Consider the following 8,693-nt stretch of genomic DNA (forward strand, 5'->3'; position numbering starts at 1 on the left):
AATCTACAACAGTACAGCCTCTTAACTTTTGTACTCATTGTTTGAAAGAATTTTGACACTGAGTCTCACATGGACATATGTAAAACGTGGGAATTGGCTAACCAGCTCATCTTATTCCATTCTTCCCTTTGTGGTCCTGTTTCCACATCCCCGATTTTGACGAGAAATGGATCATGAATGCAAAGCAGCCTGGAACAAGTGAGAACAATAAACAAGTGGAAAAGTAAAATGGAACGACTATTTTTAAATCTGGTGTTTGTTTACACACAATCCAAAATGCGTACACACAAACAGAAATGCACATGACGAAGATCATTGACGTTAAGCAAAATGACCTGTTTTGTGATATTTTGATGTCGGTCACTACTAAACAGACTTAACCCTGCATATTCCAAACACAACAAAACCTTCAAATGTGCTTTCTTAAAGGTCTCAGAACATTATACAATGAAGCTAGATGGGCTGACTGCATGTTGGAGACAGTCATTATTGAAAAGAGAGATAGAGATGTGTGTGTGTGTGTGTGTGTATGCCAAGTGAGGGGGGCATTTCCCTAAGGGGCAACGTGCCACTTGGATCGGTAAATCACCATCGGACCCCCAGTCTGCTCTCCTCCCCCACTTCAGACTGTGAGCCTGTCAGAACTGATCACCTCACACAGTCTCCTCAGGGACGGGGAGAGACTGACTGAGAGAGAAACTTACAGGGGGATTTTATTATACATACGAATAGCTTCAATATTTCCATCTTCAAGCTTTCCATTACCTGTTGAGCACAAGGCGATAAACAATTTTTTTAATCATCACTAAATGCTAAAAATAATGAAATACGTTTCATTAGAAAAGTTCTATTACCTTACACTGGACTAAAATAACTACAATCCACACAAAAAGTCATTTTGAAATGTATTTCTGATAAAACGGTCTAAGGATTGTGGAGGAGGGAGAGAGGTAAGAAGTGTGTCTTATTAATTTATGTGCTGCTGGGCTGGTCTAATGAGATTACAAGCAGAGATGGTAAGGAGACAGAGCCACTCTATTAGAACTCTGAGTCAGACTAGGAGAAGAACCTAGAGCCCCGGGTCCCTTCATAGCTACTCTGCTCTGCTACAGGGGCCCCTAACCTTAAACCCAGCGCCACTGTGGCTTATCACACACACACAGACCTGCATGAGTCAATGGCTATGTAGAGCACTTGTACGTGCACACACACACACACACACACTCATGTTTAAATGAAGAATTCAAATAGATTTGATTTGATTTAAGTTATAATTATTAGACACTAATTAAAACACAGTTTTTTTTACATTATTATTTTATATTATTGCTTGTTAGATAAGGAATATTTAGCTCAACATACGCCCCTAAAACTAACATTTCTGTATTTTGATATTTTTATTTAGACACAATTTAGTAAGTAGTTTTTCTTGTAAAGATTATTCGTGATTTCAGGTTTTACTGTTCTTGTGGGAACATTTAGTTCCCATTGTGCAAACAAAGCATGATCCACAAACAAGACAACAATGTCATGGTGCTGTGAGTAGTGCATTTCCTCAAAGCATGTGAAGTGCCACTGTGTTCATGAGGGCCCAGGTTTAAGTCCCCTCTGCATTATTTAATTTCTATTGCTCTGTTGTTACACATGCTCCGACATTTTGTGTGACATAGTTATTTAAATCCTTATTATCATTTCACACCTACTAGCTGACTGTCTATATAACGCCTATCCATATACCTGTTTATATAAAAAAAAAGTTAAAGGATTAAAAAAAATATAAATAAAGCAAAGGGTCATCAGGCATTACATTATTTTATATACAGTCCTATTGAAAGATCTCATTTTGTGATAGTGTTTGGTCTTGATGGAACAGATTTGCTGTACTGCTGCTCTTGCAAAGCATGTACCAAGACTTGCTACTGCCAATACATTCACAACATGCTGTTCTAAGCATGTAAGAAATCTGCTGCTGCACATATGATATATGCAATATGAATAAACCCCTAAATATAGCATGAATCATCCTGTTGTAGATCTAGGTGGAGTTGGGGAAGGTGGAGGGTTTTCTGCACGCACTAGCCATGCATTTTAATATTAAGCAGAAAGATGCAAAGATACAAAAAGAACCAATCAGCTACGGCATCAGCTATGTCAAGTGGTGATGTCATTATGTCAGATTGAGGCCCTGTCCATTTTTAATTTCTTTTTCTATGCGGGTTTGCCATTCGTCCAAATGCAGCACCAGGTCACTGAAATCAAACATTTTTTAAAACTCCTACTAGATTTTCAAAAACTCTGGTTGCACTGTTATCGTATAGACTGTGAAACCAGAAATTTTTGCTTGTTACAACGCAAAATGCAGTGTTATCTCTGCATACTGGGAACTTTTTCAGGTTTCTGAATGACCAACATTGCTTTAAAGTTGTATTTATATTACCATCTGTCACTCTGACAGTGCTTACTTTTTTACTTAAAAACAGAAAGAAAAACTCCCCCGTGTGCATGTGAATTTAGCTTTTGAATGTCAGATTTTCAATGTGATCTCAGACGTCTATATTTATATTAGCTGTACGCTATCAACGATATTAGCCTAGTCTCGTCATACCAACAGAAGCTCCGAACAGGTTTACGGGAACTTATCCAACTCCTTCCTCAGCATTTGCCCTCTCAGTTTGTTCCCTTCTTTTCTGTACTGTCTTTCTGATCTCAAATCCCTTCCTACAATGTGTCCATGTTTAAACTCAAACGTGCGCATGGGGAAAGACTATTAAGACGGTCTTATGGGTTGGCGTGTCTTGGTGTGACGTATGCAAGGATCAAGGCTCTTAGGGCAGTCCTGGCTAAACTAGTTAAACATTTCCGGCCACGGCTTCCCCCGCTCCTGTTGCCTCATGGCTTTTCCCTAACTCAATGTATTGGGCCGTGCCACAAATAGCTACGAGGAGGGATGAGTGAGCTTCTGTGGATGGCTAATAGGCTTAATGGGGTAGCCTGACCTAACAAGATCACCATCAGTGTGCTTGTATGTGTGCTTGTGCATATCTAGAGCACACTCAGATTGACACACTTGGTATATATTGCTATGGCCATTAAACTGAAATGAAATTATACACGCAGGTGGCATGTGTGGTTTTCAAGTGAAATAAGGCCACAAACATACAAAACTATTAACACACTAAATGAATAAACCATGGTTTGGTTTCTTGGTTTAAGCATGAACCTAATTTTATATTTAGACTTAAAGGGGTAGTTCACCCAAAAATGAAAATTATGTCATTAATAAAACCTGTAAGACATTCAATCATCATTGGAACACAAATTAAGTTTTTTTTTTTTTAATAAATGAGAGAGCTTTCTTGATCCTCCATAGATAGCAATAGAAGGCCCAAACGTTAAAATAGTCCATGTGAAATCAGTGGTTCAACCATAATTTTATGCAGCTACGTAAATACTTTTTTACATAAAAAAATACAAAATATCCACACCAAAATGAATCAATTTCTTCTCTCCTGTGTCATTCTTCAACACACATTTACAACACTACCTTAAAAACAAGTAAAAACAATGATGTAAGATTGTAAAAATGATCTCTGTTGTCCCTAGAATGTGTCTGTAATGTTTCAGCTCAAAATTCTCTACAGGTCATTTATTATACCATTTTGAAAATGGCTATTTTGAGTTGAAGCAGAAACGCTCTGTTTTGTGTGCCTGTTTCTTTAAAGGCAAATGAGTTTTTGCTCCCTTCCCCCTTTTCCAGATTAAAGCTGCGCCATAACAGCTCGTACCTGCTAAAAACATCTGTTTCGGTTCTGATTGTCAGGTTTATTGCGCTGAAATCATTTTAAACCATGCATTTTAAACCATGTTAGTTTAAACTTCTGCTATACGGTTTTCTGACTGAATACATACAATCACAGAACAGAAAGCAGCATGCGAGTATCAAACTAAGCTCTCAAACACACAAGGTTATGTCTAAAACAACAACAAATCCATTGTTCTCTTGTCTCCTCTGAGGCTGGGACTCTAAATAGTGTCCTGTGCTCGTCTTTTACAGATTAAGAGGGGGGTATTATTATAATGAGATCCTTTTGCAACGTCAAGAGAGCGAAATCAGACTCACTCGTTTTTTCAGCCGCATTCAGAAACAGGCTTACTAAAACAAAGTTACTGGGTAACTCTTTCATGTTTTCTTGATTGGTAGATGCACCAAGGACCTGAGTATAGCACTTCAAACCTGGAAGAGTCAGATTTTCATGATATGTCACCTTTAGCGTGCATTCTTCTATATTTCTCTCAACAAAATAGTTTTTTTGTACATTATTTGTATTTATACACTAAATTTCACTGTTAATACATTTTCATTCATAATGAGTGACCACCTACCCAAGGCTAGCTAGCTAAATATGAATCCTTAGCAATAGTTAGCAAATTTCACACAAATTGTTTTAAACGTACAGTTTGCACCCAGAAAATGTTTTTTTTTCCCATGTAATACAGTAAAGTAGCATGTGTGCGTGTGTGTGTAAATGATGTGCGTCATAATCCTGGATGGAATTCCCTCTTCAGTGAGAAGGTGTGTAAAGTCAGCTCTGTGTAATCCTAATCCAGACTCTACGTCAGAACGCGCAATGTGTCCCCCATTTCATCACTCCATGTTGACAGGATTACCTCCTCTTTATTCCTCCTGCTGACCATAAATTCCATCAGCAGCTCACCTGTCACATGCGCACACAATTCCTTATTCCTTGTGTGTAAATGCTGTTAACGTTCTGATAAAAGATGTCAAAAGCGGTGTTTGTGTAATCAGAGAGTAACCTCCCCTGACCTGACATATTTTATATAAACCGGGTTACAGAACATTCCTTTTTTTCCCACAGTGCGGCTGCAGTTACCAAACTCTGGTGAACGTCTGCTGTGTGAACTCTGACTATATCTGAAATAATACATCAGTCACACTGGGCCTGAATGGCTCTCTTTGTCTCCCTGTGCTGCTACGACTGGAAACACACGCACGCATGTACATACAGCATTCTGAGAAGTTTTGCGTAAGAATCCGCCGGCCACCCAGCATTGGTCATGCTGTTGTTTTAGGACTGAATCGTCAGCAAATGCTCGATTATCTTTGGGCAAGAAATCAGAACACGGAAGACTAGAAATAAAATCATGCCAGTCGCACCCTTGCTTTTAATTTGTCTGTCCTCATCTCCCGCTTTCTCTCTTTCTTTCTTTCTCTTTCCTCAAGATATACCCACAGGAGGTATGAAGACAATGCTGACTCTCACACTCCCTTCAGCGCAGAACACTAGAGGCAATAAACATTTCATTTGATGCCTGTGTTTCTGTCTCTACTTCTTTTCACAAACTCTCATTTTTCATTTGCGCTCATGTCAAACTTGCTACTGTCACAGCATGACTTTGTAAATTGTGCAGTGGCTGGGATCAGTGTGCCACCAGTCTGAGTTTGTGTGTGTGTGTGTGTGCGTATTTGTGCAGACTGTTATCATCAAGGGAACTGTGAATAAAATCCATAACTTTCATTGACATTTCTATGGCGGAAGCAGGAAGATCTGGATTTCCACAGCGAAAAGAAGCACTGAAGGATAAATGGTATTGGGCTGACCTAAGATGAGGGCATTTGCACTGATACATTTTGTACTGAAATCATTCACGTATTTAAAAAAAACCCGAGGAATGCAGCTGTCCTGACATCTTTAAAGCACAGATGTGTTTATTATTCCGTATTACTTTTTTTTCTTAGAAGGAAGCACACTTTTCTCCTATACTCATTGTAATTAGCAACATACATTTTCTTCCGTATTGTGTTTTGTATCCTAGTGAAACAGAATATTGGGAAAAGAATGAGTGGGCACTTGGTTCAATTTCTTTGGTTGTTGATGAGAAGAAGGCAGAGGTGAATGCAAGCTTGCAGTCTATGAGGCAGGCATGGGTTTATGTGGACAAAATCCAGCATACACCACCAGAACAAAGTCTGATGGAAGATCAAGTAATGATGTTGATTAAAAATTACAAGCTCAATAAATAAATAAATAATTAAACAAATGCAGAGATGATTTGTTCACAGTAAGACCAATAACAAGCAAAAATATAGGGATAATTTCTGTTTCATGCTAATTATTTTTGAAATTTTAAATTAGTCACTGTCAAACCTTTGAAACATTTCGGGTTATTTGGCTATATTTGATTATAGATTATATCATATTATATATGCTAATGCACAGTGATTCATGATATGTGAGTGAATGTGGCTGTCACTGCAAATAACAGTCCGGCTAAAGCATGAAATAAAAATTCACTGTCAAATATTTTAGAAATGCATGTTATAGATCTTATTGTGAACAATTAATCCATATTTAAACTAAATGTCACAACTTAGTCTTAAAATTCCCAACTCTCTACAATAAAAGCTCAAATTAATATTTGAATGTGATGCACATCTCACAAGTCTTTGCCCTTCTTTATTTTTGATAATCTGCTATATTTAAATTTAAGTCACAGTATTGAAGAAAAAATATCTTTACTTTTAATTCATTGCAACGTTAAGCAGTCAGAAGAAGAGTGTCAAGTGTATTTAACCCCTTTCAAAAGCGTCTGAGTTCAGCTACAGCCTTCTTTTTTTCAGCTCCAGAACGCACTAGGGCTTCACAAAATAATACCCAGAATAAAAATGAATTTAATTTGCACCTGCGTCACTTCCGCTATAACATTCTCAGAGTGTTTCTTATCTGCTCTGCGTGGCATTTTGGAAAAGGTCAGAAAAGAAAGCACTCTGTAGATCGCAAGACTGTTCTGTACAAACCTAAATCGCAGCTTTACTCCCCATCTTTGTGTCCCCGCATCCTGAAACATTTAACTAACGTTGGAGCATTTCAATGCACAATGGAACAAGGCTGTTTTAGGAGTGGAGAATGTGAGTGTGTGCCGCTAGTTGTCATGTTCTGTATATATGAAAGACATAAACTGGCCTCCATGACAACAAATAAGCAACCTGGACAATTTCCACAGCATCTGCTGGACTTTTATTAATTAGCGTAAACATGTATTTTTGTGTGTGTGTGTGTGTGTGAATTTGTCAATAGGGTCTCGCTGACTTCATTCAGTGGGGCTTTGTGAACTTGTGAGTCATAATTCTGACGATGAGTGTCTTTCCACCGGAACAAACGACACGATGCACAAAAAGAACAGAGCAGTCCTCACTTCTTCTATAGCTAGTTCTTATACAAATGCAAACTATTCTGCATAGAACCCACTTTTCTTTTTTTGGTTCTTCTGCAGTTCAGCTGTAACATGAATTTTGTGGTCTTAAATATGCTGTTAAATAAATCAGGTTTAATTTGAAACTAACACAACTGGGACTTATGTGTCTGTGATTTTGAATCTCTTAGGGACTGCATATCTTTGAACATGCTTGTATGTGAAGAGTGATAGTGCTGTACTGGAATATTCTTTTTGACAAATAGATTAAACATTTATCATTTACACTGCCAATGCACATATATGCCAGACTAAATATAAGGACTTGCCATTTCCACACACTACCAGCGCATTTAATTCAGGTTAACGCAATAACATGAGAGAATTTTTTTCTATAACCACTGACCTCTGTTGTCAGAGGCTATCCTAAATAGCGCATAGTAATGGTAGATGTTCCACTGACAAAGTCTCTTAAGAATCATAGCGGAGTCTGTGAATCTCATTTCATCATAGAAAGTAAAAAAAATCTTAGTTATGAATCTGGCCTAGCAATGTCTGTAAAACGTGACAAAATATATAATTCTTAAGAACTATCTTTGAGTTGTTCTCACACGATGCATGCACAAACAAAACGTCTGAGACCAGCACAACCTGATGCATGAATAAATGACTCTCACGAGTTGATTCTTTTAGCGAATCAAAAACATACAGTGGAATCAGCATAACCTGATTTCCAAAATGAATAATTATTTTCAGTTAACTCTTTTTAGTGAATCAAAAGTACAAAAGTACAGCCTGGTTGAGCTCTTTTAGTCATTATTTTTAAAAGAGGGGTTGCCTTTAAAACACTGACCTGTTGCAATTTACAGAACAACATTTTTATCAATACATCTTCATCATCGAACTCCAAGTAGAATTATATACCTAATCTCATTTACTAAGGATTTACTGCAATACTTCTGATTCACCGTAACTATTTTAATGCATGCCATTTAATAAATATATATTTTATATTCCAGACATACGTATATTTAAAAAAATATTAGAAGTAATATATACAAAACAATTTTTACACAATTTTTTAAAGTCTGCGATTGGTAAGATTTTTTAAAATATATATTTCAAAGTAGTCTCTTATGCTTACCTAGGCTGCATTTATTCGATAATAAATAAATAAAAGTCATTTATTAATGTAATGACCAAGTTGAATTTTCTGTGGCCATTACGCCAGTTTTCAGTGTCACATGATCCAAAATCCTTCTGATATGCTGGCTGGTGCTCAAGAAACATTTTTTTTTCAAATTTCTTTAAAAATTTCTTATCAGCGTTGAAAACAGTTGAGTGTGCAGCTTACTATTTTCTAGAAAATTTTATTATTTTTCTGCCAGGATTCTTTAATGAATAAAAGTTAAAAAACAACATTTAAAAAAAAATCTACTATAACAAATCATCATCATACTGATCTCAAAAGTTTGAACTGT

The sequence above is a fragment of the Puntigrus tetrazona genome, chromosome 16 (assembly GCF_018831695.1).
Source record: "Puntigrus tetrazona isolate hp1 chromosome 16, ASM1883169v1, whole genome shotgun sequence".
NCBI lineage: Eukaryota > Metazoa > Chordata > Actinopteri > Cypriniformes > Cyprinidae > Puntigrus > Puntigrus tetrazona.